Genomic DNA, 23,156 nt, shown 5'->3' with positions numbered 1-23,156 from the left:
TGAGTAGCTGGGATTACAGGCATGCACCACCAAGCCTGGATGATTTAAAAAAAAAAATTTTGTATTTTAAGTAGAGATGGGGTTTTACCATGTTGGCCAGGCTGGTCTTGAACTCCTGACGTCAAATGATCTTCCTGCCTCTGCCTCCCAAAGTGCTGGATTATAGGTATGAGCCATCGTGCTGGCCATATATTCAGTTCTTTGGGGGATATATCTAGGAGTGGAATTGCCAAATCACCTGTGTTCATTAACAATGTTTGTGTGTGTGCGTGTGTGCGCACGCACGTGCGTGTGTGTGGGTTCAGGGAAGGGTACTTTTGCTTCAGTGTAAGGGTGGTATTGGCAACCCATTCTCTGCTATGCTGTGGGGAATGAAAGGAGGGGCTTTGGTCACACTGGGCTGGGTGGCCAGAAAAGGGTAGAACTAGAATGGTGGCTGTCACTTGTGAGAGATGCCCGATTATAATCTGGGGACTTAATTGAAATGTGACTATTCAGTGCTAACATACTGGTTATAGGGCCATCACCTTCCCAGTCACTCAGACTTAAATTTCATGATACACATTTTGTGTGTTAATTTCATGGTAGACATTTTGCCTGTGCCATCAATAGCTCTCGAATCTGCCCCTTCTTTCCACCATCCTCGTTTGACCTCACGTGGTTCATTACCTCCTGTTTGCTCTTTGTTTTCTGGTCACAGAAGTAATGCACAGATATACAAACCCAAAACATTGCAGAAATACAAAATGTAGAAAGCTGAGGCCTCCCCATGCTGACTCCCCCAGAAATAGCTGTCATCAACAGTTTAGTGCATTCCCTTCTGAAATTTTTATACATATTCTAACATATTATCTCTGTTTTAAAACAAAAATAGAGCAGTGTATACTGTTCATCCTGCAACTTGTGTTCCCCCATCAAAATATATTAGCCATCTTCCCATGAAAATACATAGAGGCCCGCGTCATTCTTTCAAATAGTGATATGTAGTCTATGGCGTGGCTGTGTGGTGGTTTATGTAACCAGCCCCCTGTGTGGATATTTGGGTTGTTTCCAAGTTTCCACCATTATAAACAATGCTGCAACCAGTGTTTCTGTATACATATCCTTTCTGCGTTTGTGGGAGTTTTTCTGTAGGATAAACTCCCAGAAATGGAAATGTTGGGTCAGAAAATATAAACATTGACTATTTTAAATAGATAACTACTAAATTTTCCTCTGAAAACATTGCACAGTTTATATTATCATTAACAGTTCATGAGAATGAACTGTGTCCCTGCCCTTTCCAGCGCTGGATAGTATTGATTTTTGTCATGTTACCAATCTTGGCAATATGTCTTCTTGCCTCCCTTGGCATGTCATCCCAGCCTCCTAAAAGCTTCCTCTATGCCTAGTTCTCTCCTTTTGTTTTCGTTTTTTATTTTTTGTTTTTAGACAGTTTTGCTCTCTTGCCCAGGCTGGAGAGTACAGTGGTGCCATCTCAGCTCACTGCAACCTCCACCTTCCTGTTCAAGCGATTCTCCTGCCTCAGCCTACCGAGTAGCTGGGATTACAGGCATGGACCACCACGCCCCGCTAATTTTTTTTTGTATTTTTAGTAGAAAAGGGGGTCTCTTTATGTTGCTCAGGCTGGTCTTGAACTCCTGGCCTCAAGTGATCCTCCTGCCTCTGCCTCCAAAAGCGCTGGGATTACAGGCATGAGCCATCACGCCTGGCCACGACAATTCGAATTTTTTATGTGGCCTGATCTGAGTTATGTTTTCAGAAGATCACTCTCACTGGGTGTGGAACACAGATGGTAACTAGGCAAGAGAGTCAGCAGGGAGACCCTGTAGAAGAGACCATGGTGGCCTGGGCACAGGGAAGGCGGTACAGACAGAGAAGAGTGAACAGAATTTGGATGGAGTAACTGGGTAGATGCTGGTGTTATTTACTGAGAAGGGGAAGACTAAGGGAAGGCTAATCCTGTTCTGTTCAAGAGTAAATTCGAAATGCTTATTTTATTTATTTATTTATTTATTTTTTGAGACAGAGTTTCGCTCTTGTTACCCAGGCTGGAGTGCAATGGCGCAATCTCGGCTCACCGCAACCTCCGCCTCCTGGGCTCAGGCAATTCTCCTGCCTCAGCCTCCTGAGTAGCTGGGATTACAGGCACGCGCCACCATGCCCAGCTAATTTTTTGTATTTTTAGTAGAGACGGGGTTTCACCATGTTGACCTGGATGGTCTCAATCTCTTGACCTTGTGATCCACCCGTCTCGGCCTCCCAAAGTGCTGGGATTACAGGCGTGAGCCACCACGCCCGGCCCTCGAAATGCTTATTAAACATTTCCCTGGAGATGTCACATAGGCAGTTGGATATTTATTTTATTCTTTTTTTTTTTTTTTTTTTTGAGACAGGGTCTTGCTCTGTCACCCGGGCTGGAGTGCAGTGGTGCAATCACGGCACCCTGCAGCCTTGACCTCCCAGGTTCAGTTGATCCTCCCACCTCAGCCTCCTCAGTAGCTGGGATTACAGGGGTGTGCCACCACACCTGGCTAATTTATAAATATTTTGCAGAGACGGAGTCTCATTGTGTTGGCCAGGCTGGTCTCACACTCCTGGGCTCAAGTGATTTTCCTGCCTTAGCCTCCCACAGTGCTGGGATTGCAGGTGTGAGCCCCCACATCCGGCCTTCTACTAAGTTTTGCTGTGGGCCGGGTGTGTTGTCTCATGCTTGTAATCCTGGCACTTTAAGAGGCCGAGGCAGGAGGATCACCTGAGGTCAGGAGTTCAAGACCAGCCTGGCCAACACGGTGAAACCTTGTCTCTACAAAAATGCAAAAATTAGCCACGCATGGTGGCTTGCACCTGTAAACCCAGCTACTTGGGAGGCTGAGGCAGAAGAATCGCTTGAATATGGGAGGCGGAGGTTGCAGTGAGCAGAGATCATGCCATTGCACTCCAGACTCGGTGACAGAGTGAGACTCCGTCTCAAAAAAAAAAAAAATGTTTGCTGTGGATGAGGAGGAAAGCAATGGGGGAGTAGAGGATAGGGAGATAAGACTGAGGGAAGATTTTAAAAAAAGATTCCAGGTTAAGTTCACAAGAGAGAGGATTTTAAAATAAGAGATACTAGGGCACTCTATTGTACACACTGCTGGGTGGATTTCGTAGAAAAGGAGAAATTCCCATGCAGGAGAGAGAAAATGGGTAGAAGCCTGTCCTTGAGAGGGGAGAGAGAGGGGGTCCATCACAGGAATGGGTGCAGGGCTCCAGACACTGTCTCTCCTCACAGGGGAGAAGCAGAGAGAGTGGTCTTTTGTTTTTAACTTAACTATTCTAAATATATATGTAAGAGAGAGGGGTCTTGATACAGGTGGGCTGTAAGTTTGGTGGTAGGCAGAGGTGAGGGGATTCCTGCCAGGTAGCCTCAGGTTTTCCCCAAGGAACTATAATGTAAGGTCGTGGGCATGGTGGCGTGGGAGTGGTAGGGAGGAGGATGCAGCCTTCCCGAGGACTGAGGAGAAGGAATGGACTCACCCTGTTGGAGACTGGGGAGATATTCATTCCACGGAAGTGTGGTAGGACTACTGGGTACTCATTTTATTTCATTCTTTGAGACAGTCTTGCTATGTTGCCCAGGCTGGCCTCGAGCTCCTGAGCTCAAGTGATCCTCCTGCCCCAGCCTCTTGAGGAACTGGGATTACAGGCAGGAGCTACTGTGCCCAGGTTTGGGTGCTCATTTTAGATTGACATAAATATCTCCGGCTCCTTCTCAGAGGGAAGCCTTTGGTGCTTCCTGGCCCAGCTTTCCCACCCCCATACCTGTGCTCATTCATTTCTTCATTGGGGTTTACTAGGGGGAATCTGAGCCAGAGGGATGAAAGGAGGACGCTGGCAAAGAGAGAGGGCATGCAGAGCTCCCTGAGTGCAGCTAGAGGAGGTCCCCACAACCCCGGGCAGCCCGGCTCAGGAGGTCCCCACAACCCTGGGCAGCCCGGCTCAGGAGGTTCCATCTCAACCCTGGGCGCTCGCAGAAGACCTAGCCCGCCTGCCCAGGCAGGGTTGGAGGCAGACTGACTAATTTTAGGAGGCCTCCTGGTTCTATTGTTTTGGGTGAGGCTGGGCGGTAGGGGAGGTGGTTGCAGGCGGGGGTGCAGTGTGGGAAAGGAAGCGTGGCTGCTGTCGCCGTGCGAGGAGGATGGAAACTGTGAGCTTGGTGTGCAGGTTTCGGCCCCAGGGAGGTTCTGCTCTGGTTCCCATGAAGCAGGTAGGAAGTTGCCCTTCCCTTCACCCTTTCTGTGAGTGGCTTTTCCATTGTCCCAGCAGAGCGTGGGGTCGGCTGGACCCCTTGGCTCCCACGCCAGCTCCAACACTGCCCCAGCAGTACTGGGGGCTGTTTTCCCCCACCCAGCTCTCGGGCTGGACAAAGGATGGATGCCAGCTTGTCAGAGGAACCCGGCGAACTTGTTTTATTCTTTCGACTGCCAACAAGGCTGCTAATTGCCATTTCGCGCACAGGGATTGGAGACTCACTCGCTGAGTGACTTGCCCAAAGCCTCCCTTTGGTAGCTGTGCTTCTGGTGAGGTTCGCTCCTGTTCACATGGCAGCCTGGTTGGACACAACAAAGATTTTTTTCTTAGAATTTTTATATAAGAACGGAGCCAGTGTGGGGGGTCCAGAAATGGGCCCCAAAGGTGTGTTCAAATCTTAGGTGTTAGCCTTGTGACCTTGAGCAAGCCATTTAATCTCTTGGAGGCTCCGGGTCCTCCTGCTCCCTAGGACCGGTCTCCCCTATCTGGTTCTTGGGGCTGCTGTGGGCTCCCATGAAATAATGCGCAGGAAAAGGCTGTATAGAAGGGACTCCCATTAATGTGAAGGCAGTAGTCCACAGCAAAGGCCAGATTTGATCTCAGCTCAAGAGGGAAAGGATTGCTTTACAAAAGGAAAGAGGGCTCGTTGTACTTACTTAGGAGTTTCATGATGGTGGATTTGGTTGTTAAAGTCTCATGGCAAAGTTAGAGGAAGGCACACAGGGAGACGAATGAGGTGTTGCCCAGGCTGGTAAAATTCCAAACCCCACTGGCCTCCAAGGCCCTGTTGAAGAGGAGAGCACTAGGCTGGGAAAGCCACTCAGCAGGCAACGTGTGTGATTTAAAATTCCAAAGATGCCTCGAGAGCTAGGTATGTTCTTTGCTGCTTAATAGGTTTTCTCCAGCTAATTCTCCTGGGTTCTTTCCATTTCCTGGGCAGGTGGAGTCAGCTTTAATATCTCTCCTCACTAGCAATAAGCTGCTGCCTGGAGAATGGAGATGAGAACCTGCGGATCCACGGGGGAGGGAGGACCAGAGTGATGGCATCTCAGCAATAGTGCTGGAGGGAAGCCAGGCTACCCTCAAGGTCACCTGAGGGTCATGGAGGGCCATTCAGTTGCCTGATAGATGCAGCCTAATCATTTTTACTTCTCTTGTTTCCTGGGAACTCTTACTTGTCCTGTAAGTCAAAGCTCAAGTGATTTCCCTTCTGGGAAGACTTCTCCAACATCACCAGACAAAATTAGTTGGCCTTCTTTTGTGCTTCTATATCAGTAAGGAAGCTTTTGGTTGCAAGGATAGAGACAGATCAATTGAAACGGTTTTAAAGAATTAAAGACAATTTATTGTCTTATATAATTACATTTCAGAGGTAATGTTAGCTTCAGGCATGGTTTGATCAGGATGCTGGCCCTGTTTCTTATTAGTTCTCCAGACACCACCCTCTTCTGATGTGTTGGCTTTGTCCACTGCTAGCTTCTCCTATGGAGGTGAGATGACGGGGTCACCAGCAATGGAGACTAATTTGTTTGCTTATCTATAGGCAGGAGAAAACAATGCCTTCTTTCCCAGCCGTAGACCAAAGGCCCTAAGACTTACTGGGTTTAGACCTGAACTGGCCAAGAGAATCCATATACCAACTGAGTTAGGTTAGCATTATCTCCTCTTCCTGAATTAATCAGTGAGTGGTAGAAAAGATGAAATTATGCCAGGCGGCGGACACCTTGGATCTGAGATGGAATCGATCTCATTCAAACATGTGGCTGCTATAAAGTACATGTGGGTGGTTCCTAAAGGAAAATATTTTATGGAGAAAAGCACAGTTGTTGCTGGCTGTGCAACCAGGACTTGCCCTCTATATTCGGTTCTTGGTATACTAAGCTCATAGTTACTCATGTGTAGCACTCTAATTCTTAATTTTGTTGAGCTCCAATGTGTTATGTTTTCTTTTATGGACTGTGATTTTAGTATCATATCTAAGATATCTTTGCTTAACACAAAGTCACAAAGATTTTCTCTTATGCACTTTTCTAGAAGTTTTATAGATTTAAGTTTTACATTTAAGTCATTGATCGATTTTCAGTTAATTTCTGTATATGGTGTGAGGTATGGATCAAAGTTACATTGTTGCATATGTATATTCAATTGTTTTGGCATCATTTGTTGAAGAGGCTGTCCTTTCTCCACTGAATTGCCTTTGCACCTTTGTTGAAAATCAGTTGCCAACACATGTGGGTCTATTTCTGGGCTATTTTTTGTTCCACTAATATTTTTCTTTTTTTGATGCCAATACCACACTCTTAATTATTGTAGCTTGATCATGTCTTGAAATCAGGTAGTGTAAATCTTCTTTCTTTTTCAAAATTATTTGACTTTTTTTAGGTCAAATAATTGCATTGCATTTCCACGTAAACTTTATTTATTTTTTGAGACAAAATTTGCATTTCCACATAAACTTTATTTATTTTTTGAGACAAAGTCTTGCTCTGTTGCCCAGGCTGGAATGCAATGATGTGATCTTGGATCACTGCAACCTCCACTTCCCTGGTTCAAGTGATTCTCCTGCCTCAGCCTCCTGAGTAGCTGGGACTACAGGCATGTGCCACCATGCCAAGGTACTTTTTTTGTTTTGCATTTTTAGTAGAGACAGGGTTTTGCCATGTTGCCTGGTCTCAAACTCCTGAGCTCAGGCAATCCACCTGCCTCAGCCTCCCAAAGTGCTGGGATTATGCATGCCAGCCACCGTGCCTGTCCCCCTTTTCAAAATTTTGATGCTATTATATAATACATAGCATTGTTTATTTCAATTCTGGATTATTTATTGTTAATAGAAATACAGTGTTTTTTTTTTTTTTTTTTTACATTTATCTTGTATCCTGTAATCATGCTGTGCTCATATATCAGTCCTAGTAGCTTTTTTGGAGATTCTATCAAATTTTCTATATAGATGATTATGTCATCTCTGAATAAGGAGATTTTATTTCTTCTTTTTCAATTTGGATGCCTTTTATTTCTTTTTCTTATCGTATTGCACTAGCTAGAACCTCCAGTATAATGTTGAATAGGTGGTGAGAGAGGACATGCCTTGTTCCTAGTCTTTGGGGGAAATCACTTAGTATGCTGTTCACCATCAAGTATGCTGTTAATTGTAGATTTTTTAAATAGACACTTTTTATCAGGTTGAGGGTGATGCTGGTCTCATAGGATTATTTGGGAACATTTCCTCCTCTTCAATTTTCTGGAACGGTTTGTATGAAACATTATTATTTCTTCATTAAATCCTTGGTAGAAGTGACCAGTGAAACCATCTGAGGCTGGCGCTTTCTTTATGAGAAACTTTTCAGCTACAAATTTAATTTTTTAAAAACATATATAAGACTATTCATGTTATTTATTTCTTCTTGTGTGAACTTTGGTAGTTTGTATCTTTCAAGGAATTTGTTCATTTGATATAAGTTGTCAAATTTATTGGCATAGAGTGGTTTACAATATTTTCTTATAATCCTTTTAATATCTAAGAATTGGTAGGGAAATTACCTCTCTCATTCCTGATATTGATTAATTTTTGACTTCTTTCTTTTTTCCTGATAAGCTCAGTTAGAGTTTTATTGATGTTATTGATGTTTTCAAAGATGCAGCTTTTGGCTCACAGATTTTCTTTTCTCTTTTTCTGTTGTGTATCGCATGGATTTCCATGATGATCTTTATTATTTGCTTTCTTTATTTCAGGTTTAACTTGCTCTCCTCCTAATTTCTCACAGTACAAGCTGAAGTCATTTACTTCAGATGTTGCTTCTTTTCTAATATGGGCATTTGGTGCTATACATTCCTCCTAAGTACTGCTTTTGTGGCTTCTCTGAAATTTGTTATGTTTTATTTTTCATTCAACTCAGCATACTTCCTGTTTTCCCCTTTGATTTCTTCTTTGAACCATGGGTTATTTGAAAGTGTATCACTTTGCTCCTAAATATTTGAGGATTTTGTAAAGATCTTTCTGTTATTGGTTTCTCATTTAATTCCATTATGTTCAAAGAGCATACTTTGTATGACCTGAAACCTTTACAATTTTTTGAGACTTGTTTTATGGCCCTGAATATGGCCAATTTTGGTAAACATGCTCCATGTGCACTTGTCAATAACGTGTATTCTACTGTTGTTAGGTGGAGGGTTTTGTAAGCGTCAATTAGGTCAACTTGGTTGATTATGTCGCTTAAAGCTTCTGTGGTCTTGACTTTTTGGTTTATCCCCTCTATTCTTTTTTCCTCTTTTTTGAATTAGTTGAATATTTTAAATAATTCCATTTAATTTATCCTTTTCGTATCACATCGTTGCCAATGTTGATGACTGCCATTCCTTTGTGTAGATTTATACATCTGTTATCATTTTCCTTTTGCCTCAAGGATCTTCTTTAACATTCGTTGTATTTTAGGTCCTTTGGTGATAAATGATTTTAGCTTTTGCATGGCTGAAAAAGCCTTATTTTACCTTCAGTCTCAAAAGATATTTTCAAAGACGTAATATATATCTAAGATACAGTCAAAAGATATAATTCAAAATTGGAGTATTTCTTTCTTTCAGTATTTATAGATATTGTTCCATTATTTTCTGGTTTGCATCATTTATGACAGGAAGATTTTGTCATGCTTATCTTTACTTCTCTGTGTGGAATGTCTCTGGTTGCTTTCACATTTTTTCTCTTTATCACTGGCTTTGAGCCATCTGATCGTTTTGTGCCTTAGTACAGTTTTATGTTTCTTGTGCTTAGGGTTTATTGAGATTCTTGGTTCTGTGAGCTTATAGCCTCGTAAAATTTGGAATAATTTTGATCATTCTTTCTTTCTTTTTTTTTTTTTCACATCCTGGAAGAAAATCACTTTATTCTAATTAACTCACAAAGAATAAAATCATAACAGCTAGTTTAAGGAGGCCACACAAACATTTGACCAGCTCCCAATTCTACAGAGTAGGAACACCCCCTTCCATTTCAATTCTGAAGCAAGGAAGCTAGGAATGACGGAGAGGTTTAACTGATGGCTACACTTGATACCTTCACTATTAATTAAACTTTTATATTAACTTGGTTATGAGAGCTGGTTTTCCATTTCTCCAGTTTGAACTTCTTGATTAGGCCAATCCGTTTGCAAGTCGGCACTGTTTCAGCACCTCACTGAAGCCCTCACAGAGCTTGATGTCACCCTGGTTCTGGGCACACTCCAAGAACTGTTTGATCTCATAGAAGCAAGGCTGCTGCTGCTGTGCCGGCTGGGTTCCCGGAGGCTCCTGGTAAGTGATGTCAGGCCTCGCAGGCTCAGGATCACTTCCTCCACTGAAGCCCCCAGTAATGGCGTGGCCCAGTGTGTGCCCCACAGCAGAGCCCACAGCCACGCCAGCTGCAGTGGTTGCCATCAGGGACAGCAGACCTGGCTGCCGGGGCGCAGCAGCAGGAGAGCCAACTGCAGAGGGGGGTGCCGCTGCTGGTGGCTGAGCGGCGGGTGCTGGCCTGGGCGCAGCTCTCATCGGAGGGGCCCGGCTGGCTGGAGGGGCCATGCGGGAGGTGCGGCTTCGGCTTCCACGCGGCATCCTAGCTGCGGGGCTGCTCGGCCTTTAGACGAGCAATAACCAGGGAAGAGCTCGGCGGCCTCTGAGAAAACCGGAAGACGGGAGGCGGCTGATCATTATTTCTTAATGCTTTCTCTGTTCCCCTCTACCACCCAGCCTCCTTTATTTCCTGGGGCTCCAATTACACATATGTTAGGCTATCTGAAGCTCACTGATACTCTGAGAAAAGTACATCGGATGGGTTTAACAGCAGATAGACATTATGCAAGAGCATGCTGGTAAACTTGAAAACATAAATAGAAATGTCCAACATGAAACAGAGAGAAAAAAGGCTAAAAAAGTGAACCCAGCTGACATTTTCACTGCGACTCATGAGAGACTATGAGTCAGAACCACCCAACTGTGCCCCACACTAATTCCTGACCCAAAAAGCTTTGAAGTAATAATGCACATTTGTTAATCGCAGCACTTTGGGAGGCCAAGGTGGGCAGATCCCTTGAGCCTAGGAGTTCGAGACCAGCCTGGGCAACATAGTGAAACCCCATCTCTACAAAAAATACAAAAATTAGCTGAGCATGGTGATGCACACCTGTAGTCCAAGCTACTGGGGGGCGGGGGGTGCGGGTGGCTGAGATTGGAGGATTGCTTGAGTTCCGCAGGTCAAGGCTGCAGTGAGCCATGATTGCACCACCGTGCTCTGGTCTGGGTGACAGAGCAGGAATCTGTCTAAATAAATAAATAAATAAATAGATGTATGTTTGTGGTTTAATCTACAAAGTTTTGGTGTAGTTCATTGCGGAGCCATAGATAACTAATCCATCCTCTGAATTTTCCTCTAATGTCTCTACGTGTAAGTCTTTCCTTTTTGGCAACTGAGTTATAAGAAGAGAATCATGAATACACTATTAACTCTACTGGCTTTTAAAACTTCATGGTTTCTGTTTTTATATTTTTTTTCTGTTTTAGAGATGGGGTCTTGCCATGTTGTCCAGGCTGATCTTAAACTCCTGGGCTCAGGCAATCCTCCCATCTTGGCCTCCCAAAGTGCTGGGATTACAGTCATGAGCCACTGTGCCCAGCCTGTTTTTACAGTATCATAGTGACATTCAATAGCTTTACTTTCTTAACTTCCATTTGTCCCTATCCCATGACAATTGAGTTTCTGCCACTCTTCCATCAACTCCACTTACTCAGCTTTCACTAATGTCAATTGTGAACTCCTTGTGGCTAGGGGCCTTTTTTTTTTTGGAGACAGAGTTTTGCTCTTGTTGCCCAGGCTGGAGTGCAATGGCATGATCTCGGCTCACCACAACCTCTGCCTCCCAGGTTCAAGTGATTCTCCTGCCTCAGCCTCACGAATAGTTGGGATTATAGGCAGGTGGCATCATGCCCAGCTAATTTTGTATTTTTAGTAGAGATGGAGTTTCACCATGTTGGTCAGGCTGGTCTCGAACTCCTGACCTCATGATCTATACACCTCGGCCTCCCTAAGTGCTGGGATTACAGGTATGAGCCACCACTCCGGGCCCGAATAAACCTTTTCTGAACTGAATTCCACCCCTGCCAACCTCTCTCCTGAGGCTCCAGGTCAGCTTGACATGTGTACTTGGTTTGTCCTACAGTCACCTGAATCCCAACTTGCCTAATAAGTGTCATATCCTTATCTGGCCCGATCATTTCTTTCCCCTGCATTCCTTATCTTGGGGAATGTACTTCCATCGAGCTGTCAAGGCAGGAATTTGGGAACTACTCATTCCCTCTCTTAACCCCGTATCCATTTTGTCACAAGCCCCCTCCCTCTTGTTTTCAAATACCTCCCTAATTTCCTTTGTTTCTCTTCTCATTGCCTTAATTCAAGCCCTGTCATCTCCCTGGGTCACTGCAGCTGCCTCCAAATGGATGTCCTTGTCTCTATCCTATGCTGTCCTTTCTCCACTCTGTGGCCGGAGTGTACTTTTTAAGAAGGTCACTCTAGTGTTTAAATCATTCGATGCTCTCTATTTCCTTATCAGACTACTTTTCTTGGTCGTGAGACCCTTCCAGTCTGTCTCCTATTTAATTCTTATCATTCTCTCACACTCAGGTGAACTCAAGCCATAAGGGATTATTTCCAGTTTCTCCAGAGTCATTCCCTACAGTTCTTTTCTCTGCTTGAGTGCAAATCTCCTCACTTCTCCCCATCGTTGACTCATGAGTCCTCGTCCTTCAGGACTCAGCGGTAGTGTTACTGCCCCTGGGAAGGTCCCCATCCCCAGCTGCTTTCCTGAGTTGATCCCATGTGGCCGCCACTGTCATGGCTCCTAGTTCTGGAGCCAGGGTGGAGTAGGAGTCAGGGTGGAGGCTCTGACACTAAACCCACTCTCTTGGATTAGTAACAGGGTCCTGCTCTAGTGGAGCAGTCAGGGCGGCTTTCCCGAGGATGTGATGCTTACGTGGGGACTCTAGGGATGAGGAGGAGTTGGTGGACAGTTGAAGAAGACAGAGGGAGTGGGGGTTGGTGGTTTTCCAGGCAGAGGAGCAGTCTCTGGGAGGAACATCACATGGGAGGCCCTGAGCGGTGGCAGACGTGGCTCTTTGAGAAAGTGGAGGGAACTGGCGTCGCTGGCGTGCAGAAGCAGCTGGGAGTAGGGAAGGATGACGTGGGGGCGTGCAGCCCCTGTGGGGCCATGGAGCCACATAAAGGAGCGACATAAGGAGGACTTTGGATTTTATCCTGAGAACTCTGGGAAGCCATTATGTTTTTTTGTTTTTTTTTTCGAGACATAGTTTCACTCTTGTTGCCCAGGCTGGAGTGCAGTGGCACTATCTCAGCTCACTGCAACCTCCGCCTCCAGTTCAAGCGATTCTCCTGCCTCAGCCTCCATAGTAGCTGGGATTGCAGGTGCCTGCCACCACGTCCGGCTTATTTTTTGTATTTTCAGAAGAGGCGAGGTTTCACCATGTTGACCAGGCTGGTCATGACCTCCTGACCTCAAATGACCCACCTGCCTTGGCCTCCCAAAGTGCTGGGATTGGAGGCGTTAGCCACCACACCTAGCCAGATTTGCATTTTCAAAAAACTTTTCTGCTGCCAGGTGGAGGATGGATTTGAGGGCTGAGGGGTGGGAGTGGCACCTGTTAGAAAGGTGTTGGGTACTAAGTCTGACCAGGGAGGTGGAGAGAGAAGGAAGGTGACGCTAAGAGCTGCTTAGGAGGCTGGGTCCACAGGAGTGGGGAGAAGCTGGTGCCGAGGATGGCTCCCATCTTCTGGGGGATGCTGGGGGTCTGCCTGTGATGGGGAGACACTGGACCAGGAGATGATTTTGGAGGGGCAGCCAAATCTGTTTGGCACATATTAGTGAACTCCTCAAAGATGGACACTCATATTATTCATCTCTAGTTCACCGGCTGGGCACAGCAGGGGCTCAAGCAGTGTTTGTGGAATAAATGGTCGGAAAGGCACTCTGGGGCTTGCTGGTCTGTCTTGCTGGCCAGCCTGTAGTGCTGCTCCTCAGATGACAAAGGGAAGTGCCTGTTTTGTTGTTTCTAACGTGGTGGGTTATCTGCCCAAATAGACTGCTCTGAAGGTGACCCCAGATGACAGCAGAGAGAGGCACACGTGGGCAGTGAGTGGGTATGTGGGAATGCGGGAGAGAGGGCCGCTGGGAGTCGTGGAAGCACTGTCCTCAGCATCTCATCACCACTCGCTACCATTTACTGCTCAGCTGGGAGCACGCTCTGGCTGCAGGGCAGTGCTTTTAGCCCAAAGACTCGGAACACTTTCCCATCACTAACACAGAACATTCCCAGATTTCCTCAGAGGCCTGGGGTTCCATTTTGCAGCCAGAGTGCAACGTACAGAAGGCCGAGGCCCTAGTCACACTGCTGGGTGTCTGAGCAAAAACAGTGCATCTGTCCGTCCAAGCATGTGCCATTTGTTCTTTCACTTGTCACGTGCCAGGCCCTGTGCTGGGCTCGGGGAATCCAAGGGCAACAAGACCGGCGTGTCCCAGCCTCCTTGAGCTCACATGCTTTATGCACATCCAGATACAGGGGTGCCACTGTCACTAGAGCCACCTCTGGAGTCAGCTAGCAAGATCGGGAGCACATTATCCTCACTTCGTCTCAGCCGGCTGAGTGGCAGCACTTCCAGCATCTGCGGATGATGATGTTATTGGGAGTTTTATCTGTAACCACATGTACCTGCTTCCTGGAGGTTCAGAGCACGGATGCTGAAACTGGCCAGAAACAAACCCAAAACCACCCAGCTGTCTGAGGAGAGTGAAGGGCTAAGCAAACTCAGCGTGACATTATCTAATAATAATGTGGGGTTATGTGGATGTGTCAATGAGATGGGATTTACCGTCTCTATGAGACTGTCTTCAATGAAACAAGAACATAAAATATCAAGTACACATGAATTATAGCACAACTGCTCTAAAACCTGCGCACACACATTGTCATCTCAGTTGTATTAGGAAGACAATGCATAGCAAAAGACTGAAATAGGCCCCATCTTAATAATGCCTACTCTGGCCGGGTGCGGTGGCTCAAGCCTGTAATCCCAGCACTTTGGGAGGCCAAGTTGGGTGGATCCCAAGGTCAAGATATCAAGACCATCCTGGTCAACATGGTGAAACCCCGTCTCTACTAAAAATACAAAAAGTTAGCTGGGCATGGTGGTGCGTGCCTGTAATCCCAGCTACTCAGGAGGCTGAGGCAGGAGAATTGCCTGAACCCAGGAGGCGGAGGTTGCAGTGAGCCGAGATCGTGCCATTGCACTCCAGCCTGGGTAACAAGAGCGAAACTCTGTCTCAAAAAAAAAAAAAAAAAAAAAAGCCTACTCTGGTAGAGGAATTACACATGACCTTTCTGTTTCTTTATTGTTTTCTATTTTTTCCCAAACTTTTAATAATTAGTATGTATTTACTGTGAAAATTCAGAAAAGTAAATATGTTAAAACCCTCCTTTGTTTACACATTAGCATAGGTCAGAAGAATATTTCCAGGATCTTAGCCAGGTGTGGTGGTAGGCGCCTGTAATCCCAGCTACTTGAGAGGCTGAGGTGGGAGAATCGCTTGAACCTGGGAGGCGGAGGTTGCAGTGAGCCGAGATCGCACCACTGTACTCCAGCCTGAGTGACAGAACAAGACTCCGTCTCAAAAACAAAAAGAAAAAAGAAAGAAAGAAAAAGCATCTCTAGGGATGTAAGAAGAGCTTGGTGAGCACTGGATTCAGTTGTTCTTATTTGTAATGAAATTGTAGTGAACCACACACTGATCACTGACAGCTGCACTAGGTAGACGCTAAGCACGCGTTGGCTCTGAAGTGCTGGGATTCGACGTAATTCCATACAAGTCGAGCAGCTCACCATCCTGTCGGGGAGGCAGACTTATTTATTCAGTCAATCATTCATTCAGCAAGTGTTTGTGGAGTTCCTCCTTTGTTCCCGGCGTTGTCCCAAATGCTGGAGAACAAACACACAGAATCACTGTGTGACGTGAGAAGAGCCTCAGCAGATGTCCCGACGGAATGTTAGGGGAATACAGCAAGCTAACCCTGTTTGAGGATGCTGAGAGTCAGCGAAGGCCTCCTAAAGGAGGATCATTTGAACAAGGCCTTGAGGGGCGAATGTGTTCTCTAGGCAACCAATGGAGGGAAACAGAGCCTAGGCTACTTGGGGTTTTATGTTTAGAGATGCCTACGTGTGCTATGAGGGAAGACAGAATATGTGGCTTCTTTACAGACTGTTGTCCTCATTCTAGCCAGGAGACCAGAATGAGGTGTTGAGTTCGAAGGTCTGAACTCACAAAATGAGAATAACTCAGTTGTGTCCTGGCTGTTTTCTTACCCTGTGTTTAACTAAACATCAAGTGTGTTCAAGGCCTCTTTGAATAACGGCCCCCTCAACCCTGGATCTCGACCCAGGTTCAGGAACTGGAAACATCTGGATCCTGCTGGGCTAGAAAAACATGTGTGACCCCTGGATCTCTATCACACAGAAAGCAAGGACAGCTTTCAGAGGGGGACTCCTGACGGGAAATTCCAACCGGTAAATATCAGTGTTGTTAAGAAATCTTGCAAAGGTGATTATCAGCCATCTTGTCTATGTCAAATTCTGTTGCTTTTTTTTCTTCTGTCCTTTTCTCAGTTTTTCTGTCTCCCCTGCCTTTCTCCTCCTGTGCCACATCTGTCTGCCTCTTTCCTTCTGGTCCACTTTTCTTTTCTCTAGTCTCTCGGTCTCGCTCTCTGTCTCTTTCCGTCTCTTGGAGCGTTTCTCTGTCTCTCTTGCTTTCTCTTTCTCTTTCTTGTATCCCTTGCTGACCTTGGGGTCACCCCCTTGGTTTTCTCCCTTGAACGGAGCTCCAACTTACCTTTGATGACATTTGTGGAGGGCAAAGTCGGTTGGACTCTCTGAACCTGATTGGCCTCCCCTGACAAGGATCTCTTTTCACAGGGGCTGGATTTAAAGTGTGAAAATATAAAGGGCTCTTTTATTCTGGCTCGCACATATCCCTACTTGAGCTGAAGCATTTCCAGACAGATAATCATCAGGTTTCCGACAGGAAATTAAAGACCTCAGCACCGTGTAGCTGTTCAAATCATCCGCATTGCCCATTAGGTTTCATGAAAGGCTTTGCTGCCCTGGTATGTGATAGAACAAATCTTTAATAAGATTTTTTCCCCCTAATTTTTCTAATGAAGTCGGTTGTGTGTGTCCTCTAGATAAGCTCACAAGAAGGCCAGCAGGTTCCCATTTCGGTATGAGCTGTTGCCTCACCCCTTCTTATCTAAGCCACAAGGACACTGAGCTGGCACATGTCCTCAGAGTCCACACTGGGAGCTGCCCCCGGGAAAAGAACCCCTACAAACAGGTGCATTCAGACCTCTGGCTGGACTGGTGGTTGTGGCCATGCAGCGCCTTCTGTCCAGGAGCCAACAGCACCCCCACTTCTGCCTTGAACCCCCCATGTGTCCACACTCCTCTGGTCAGCATCTGCTGCAGAGGAAGTCAGGCCCCAATCTAGCCAAGATGGTACTCTTCTCCCCTTGGTGATTGGTATATAAAGGTCTGAGCATTTAACTCATTTTTTTTTTTTTTTTTAGACTAGCCTCACTCTATTGCCCAGGCTGGAGTGTGGTGGCGTAATCTCAGCTCACTGCAACCTCCACCTCCTGGTTCAAGCGATTCTCCTGCCTCAGTTTCCCAAGTAGCTGGGATTATAGGTGCCCACCACCATGCCTGGCTAATTTTTGTATTTTTAGTAGAGACGGGGTTTCACCATGTTGGCCAGGCTGGTCTCGAACTCCTGACCTCAGGCAATTAGCCCTCCTTGCTCTCCCAAAGTGCTGGGATTATAGGCATGAGCCACCACGCCTGGCCTAACCCATTCTTTGACCAGTGAGATGCAATGGAAAGTGTAGGGACTTCTGGGATGAGTGTTCTCATTATTAAAGAGGTCCGAAGCAGGGGGCTTCCCTTCGTGGCTGCTGGATTGGAGGTCGTCGGTGGGATGCCCAGGGTGCTGTGGCTGCCTTGCGATCAACATGCTGAGGATGGCAGAGCAGAAAGCCAGGAAGCACCAATGCTCACAGTGATGTGCTGCGAATTAAGGACCCCGGGACTGTTTCCCCTCTTGCCTTCTTAGTGTGGGACATAGCAAATTTCCTTGTTTTTAAACCCTTTTGGGTTTTTTTTTTTTTTTGACTGGCAATTGAAAGCATCTTAGCAGATACAGACAGGGAGGTCCAAGATGGGTCCCCATGTCTTCTAACAGAGGTCTGAGTTCACTGAGAAAAGGGTATGGTGGGGACGAGCCTTGGGATCGAAGGTCCTGCGTTGGAGCACTTTGTCGCTCCAGCTATGACAAACCACAGGCAAGTCAACCTCTCTGAGCTGAAGTCTCCTTGGCTCAACATGAGTATGGAGTACCTCACAGATGCTCAATCTTCATCAGTTCTCTTCTCCTCAGGTATGCTTATCTTCCAGTTAGTATTATTATTGTTATTTTTGAGACAGAGTCTCGCTCTGTCACCCAGGCTGGAGTGCAGTGGTGTGATCTCAGCTCACTGCAACTTCTGCCTCCTGGGTTCAAGCAATTCTCCTGTCTGAGACCCCTGAGTAGCTGGGATTATAGGCACGCACCACCACGCCCGGCTAATTTTTGTATTTTTAGTAGAGATGGGGTTTCACCATGTTGGCCAGGCTGAACTGACCTCAGGTGATCCACCCACCTTGGCCTCCCAAAGTGCTGACATTACAGGCGTGTGCCACCGTGCCTGGCCTCTTCCAGTTATTTCTAAAGGGACCAAAAGGTGCCAGGTACAGAGAGCTCTTTAATTACATATCATTGCTGGTGAAATTTTACACAGAGACCATTCTGAGTCCTTTACCCACAGTTGCTCCAAGTACAAATCACGTCTCTAATGCCAGCACCAGTGTTGAGGGGGAGGCAAATACACCCGATTCTCAATTCTCCATGGTGATGAGGGATGTGGATAATTGAAAACGGCAGATAATCCCCGAACCTGCTTTGAGTCACTGACTTCCACCGCCTCCCCCATCATCACTTTGCAGCTGACAAAATGCCACATGCATGCACGTTTCTTCTCTCTCTTCTGGTGGATCACTTGGCAAAGCTGCTTACCCACTTCAAAACCGCCAAGTCTGGGGTGACAGGAGAAGCCAGGGGGCTGAACACCACCTCCCCAGCCGAGAACGGCCTGGAAGCTACACCACTGGGCTTGGCCTTGGAGTGGGTTCTGTCTATCCCTTGGGTTGGTTTGACTTTAGTCTCTCCAAGCGCTTCAGGAGGTAGAAGACAAGCAGGTGCAGGATCCTGCAGGAGGCAGTGAGCGCCGGAGGTGTTGGGCTCCTGCCCTCAGATGGGCTCTGCCCGGGCCAGCCAGGGGCAGCTAACTCCATGTGAGCCCAGAGCTCCTTCCTATGTGACACACATTCCTGGAAACAAGGTGTCTCCCCTCTCCCTCTCCTGAGCAATGGCTGGACTAAGGTTAATGGTACTCCTTGGATTTAGAGTGTTTAGCGTCCTGATCCAAGCCCCCTTCTCGGTCAGCGAAGTGAGGAGAAAAGGAAATGAGCCTTCAGCAGGCACCTGCCCGGCACCATGCCGACCCCTTCACGTCTACACTTCGCAAGGAGAGCACGGCTTTCCAGTTAGAACTTGTCTAACCTCAAGTAGGAGGTACTGGCTGCCTGCTTGTCTCTGGCAATCTATTCTTCTGGACAATTTCTGCCTTGACCAATCCCACACAAATCAATTTCCTACAGCCTCAGACCCAGGGGTCAAGTCTCTCAGGATCTCTTGCTATCTTGTCCTTTCTCTCCACAGCAGAAGTTCGATCAGCTGAGATCCTTGGGTCTGAGGACACTCCATGACCCAAAACTTCTCCGTTGGGCCAGGGGCAGTCGACAGCTTCCTTGGCCGTCGTCAGGAGATGCAGAAGTGAGCGCCCCGCTGATCACAGAGCTTGCGCTGCCGGGAGCCGCTGTAGAAAGACGTTAGGGGCTGCAAGGGCAGGCTCCCACCCCTTTTCCTTTTCCTTTTCTAGCCCTCCTGGCGGGCTCAGAAGCTTCTTTAATGGAAGTAGCAAGAAGTAAGTAGGAAGCCACTGGCCTTTCTTACTCTCTGAGGCTCACATGTGCCAGTTCCTGAGGCTACCAGGAGGCTTAATCACTGGGTTTGCAGGAGGAGAAGATATTATACTAAGAAAAGAGGATTAGCGCTTACCAGGCCACCCAGGAGCTCCCATGATGGGCCGCAGGGATTGCTAGGGCAGCAATTTGTCATAAAATCAGTCCTGGGAACATAATTTCGGAAACAATCAGAGGAGGCAAGGTTTCTTAAATTGTAGGAAAAAGCTTCCCGGTTAGAATAATGGCTTCTATTTGGCATACGTTCTCTCTCAGATGTGCAGCCTCATCCATTCCCATTCTGAGGCGTGACTTTCAAACGCCAGACGGGAAGAGAGCCAAGACGAGGGTGCTGGGCCCTGAGTCTGAAGCTCGGCGATTTAATCACGGGCAAGTAAGTCCCTAGGCCTCTCTGGGTCAGTTTTTCTTTCTAAAATGGGGACGATAGGAACTGCCTCACTGAGAGAGATAGTGGTAGACTGAGGGATTTAGAGAAGCCTTCCATCCCGCCCTCCATCTCTCCCCCTCTCTCTGCGTATAAATATATAAAAATATATGTCTATATGTAACCACGTGGATATACACACATGTGTGTATGTATATATATGTATGTGTATGTATGTGTGTCTATAGCTATATACCTGTGTGTGTGTCTGTACCTCTCCCAAGGGTCTCTGGGATGGAGCTGGGCTTCCCTAATTCAGTGAGGCTTCCTCCAGGGTAGATACACGTGGCAGGATGTCTCTGCTGGTGGTCAGGGCAGAGCAACCTCACTTTGTCCGCCTCATGGCCCCGTCCTGATGCCACCAGGCATCAGGGTCTGTGTGAGACAAGCACAGCCTCCAGAAGGCCACCCCAGCTGCCACAGACGTGTCGGGTGACTTGCAGGGCTCAGTGCACCCTCCTTTGTGCCCTATCTATAAAGGTTCATGTGGCCCTGCAGGCTCTGGAGGTGGCTGACTGTGCCCTGCCCAAAGCATGTGGTCTCTGGGTGGCATGATCCACATTTGACCTATGTCCATGGCTGCGTAAAATCTTGTGGCCTTGGTCACGATGTGTAGGTGGGTGGTGTGAATAGAGGTGAAATCAGAAATACTCTGATTTCAAGGTGGAGAGCCCAATGCTGAAGGAAAAGTTCTGGTCTCATGGTGGGGACAAGAACAGCAGTAACAAAGTCCTGATCCCCTGGAGAGGTTGCTCCTGGAGGTGGTGTGCCCTGGTCTCACGGTAGGGACAGCATTACAGGGATGGCTCTTTAGCCACAGGTGGGACCCTGGTGAGGAGCGTGCTCTGTTTCCATGGTGGGACTGGCGGTGGTGATAATGGTCTGATTTCCTAGTGGGGATAAACAAGGGGGCCTATGTGGGAGTGGGAAGTCGCGTTGCTTCTGCTTCTAGGTACCAGAATGGCCAGGAGTCCGGCTCAGAAAAGTCCTGGACCTGTGTTTCTCAAATTAGAGCAAAATGGCTGTCAAGCTTTCTCCTGCAGTCACTGCCCATGTACACAGCTGTGATGCCTCTCCTCGCCCTCCTTTTCCACTCAGCATCCCACCCAAGAGACAATGGCCACAGTGACTAGGTGTCTGATTAGATGGGGAGCCTGTTAAGACACTATTGCTCTTCTAATTCTGGCTAAATTGACATTGGTTTTGTCAATCTACCTCCACAGGTCGAGCTTGTTGCTTCCGATTTCAGGTGATTTCTCTCTTGTCACTCTCTCCTTCCCTCCTCAGTTCATTGCTACCCAGCACTTCCTGTGAGGCAGCATCACTGCCTCCGAGGCTGGGCAATTAGAGACTTGGACTCCAGCAGGGAGGGCATCTTCGGATTATGCCTGCGGAGGGAGCGCCCAGCTGCAGTGTCCATAGCAACCCTCCGGCTGCCACCTTTCCCAGGAGCAAAGGAGGCAAAACAAGGGCAGGAGGCAGGCAAGGGGCCTGGCGTTCTGCAGGATTCATGTCAGAGGGCTGGGCACCCAGGCTGTAGCTCCTGACTGTGCCTGGTGGCTGGGCTGAGGGGAGAGGGGCCTTCGTCCCTCGTTTGGCATTGGTGACCTGGAGTGGAGCTGTGCTGGTGGATGCTCCATAGCAACCCAGAGATGATGGGCCGGTTGAAGGGGACCATTATGGAGGCCAGGCTGGAGTCCCGGCTGTGTGCTTGACTCACATGTGAGTGCAGGCAAGTCCCCTCCCATCTCTGGAGGGCTTCTGCTTTTGCTAATAAGGTGGGCCCGGAGACACCTCTGGCCTCCTGTCCAGCCCTCTCATTCAAAGGTTTTATGGTGCCCTCACCTGGGACAGACAACAGATGTTTTCTTCCCCGATGGTGAAAAAAACGTAAGGAAGCCTGGGAAATGAGAGCGACTTTTGCAAAATATTCACAGAAGTTGATTCTGGAACCAGATCCAGTCCCTGGGCCTCCATGGAAGGAAGCAGAAAGCTGAGGCTGGGGTTCAGGTTCTGCCTGGGGGCTCCCTCCCACCTCCCGAGGTGCCTGGAGTGTGACGCTATGTGCATGTGCCACCAGCAGAGGCCGCCACACTCCTCACAAACCTGCCACAGGTTGCTCTGCCCCCATCCCCGTGGGTGAGCACTGACCAGCTGGGACCACAATCTCAGAGGAAAGGCGGCATGGCAGGGGGCTGCCACTGGCCTCCTGGGGTCCAGGGAGGGGCTGGCTCAGGGGACTGCGGCCTCAACTGCCAGCTGGCCCTGCTGCTCCCTCACTGCCCTCCCTGTGGGAGAGACATCCATCCAGGCCCAGGGGATACTGGCCACCTTCTTCCCTGCCAGGACCCCATGGCTGCTGCGGTCTGGGCCCTCCCTTGGGCTGCTCAGGTGCCAGTTCTGGGTTTGGGAAACTGTTGGAGTTTTATTTTCTGTGAGCCATTTGAGGCTGGGGCCTGGAAGCTGATTTAGGCAGCAAATCTGAATTGAGAACATGCTCTATGACAGGCCCTGGTGTTACAGGAGTGAATAAAATAGACACTAGTGCTGCCCTGTGGAGCCAAGTCTCCAGTGGGGACGGGTGTCGTCACCTGCACCACGGTGTGGGGCTGGGCGGGACACACCCACCCAGGATGGCACCTGATGGCTCTCTCTACCCAGTTGGCCCCATTCAGACTCCAGGGCCTACCCAGACTCCAGGGCTGAGGCTCTGATGAGGAGCCCTTGCCAGGCAGGGGTCCTGCAGACACCAGCCAGTCCACGTGGGCAGCACTCCACTGTGCGCAAAGTGTGTACCTCCGCCGCTCCCATGAGCCCAGCAGGCATCTTGGTGACAGAAGGTTGGTACCCTGTGCCCATTTCCCATGCCTTCTTTCCAGACATGGCATCAACACCTTCCATTCGACCCTTGACTCCCTCAAATAAATAAACATTCCCAACCAGACTGACGCATCTGGTTCCCACACCAGAGCCTCAGAGAAGGGGTCAGGAGACGCGTTTAAAAATGTATCTCGGTTTTCACAAGACAACTGAGCAGGAGGGGTGAACGATCCCAGGTTCGCAGGCTTGGAGGGGCGCATCTTGCTCATCAGGGTCCCTGGCAGGAAAACGGCCGCCTGGAACCAGACGGGTCGATTCCCCACCGAAGGCTGCTGCGGCTCCTGGCCTGGCGGCTCCACTGTCTTCTCTCCAGGTTAGGACTAGCCTGGCCTCTGTGGAGTTTTA

At 48.0% G+C, this 23,156-nt stretch overlaps 1 pseudogene; it reads right to left on the bottom strand.

The window, feature by feature from the left end:
* Positions 1 to 9,125: 9,125 nt before the first annotated feature.
* Positions 9,126 to 9,910, bottom strand: LOC100387571 (coiled-coil-helix-coiled-coil-helix domain containing 2 pseudogene; annotated as a pseudogene).
* Positions 9,911 to 23,156: the final 13,246 nt, after the last annotated feature.

The sequence above is a fragment of the Callithrix jacchus genome, chromosome 18 (genome assembly GCF_049354715.1).
Source record: "Callithrix jacchus isolate 240 chromosome 18, calJac240_pri, whole genome shotgun sequence".
In the NCBI taxonomy this organism is placed as follows: Eukaryota; Metazoa; Chordata; class Mammalia; order Primates; family Cebidae; genus Callithrix; species Callithrix jacchus.
Note: the sequence above shows the minus strand (reverse complement) of the source record. Positions and strands in the feature narration are given on the sequence as shown.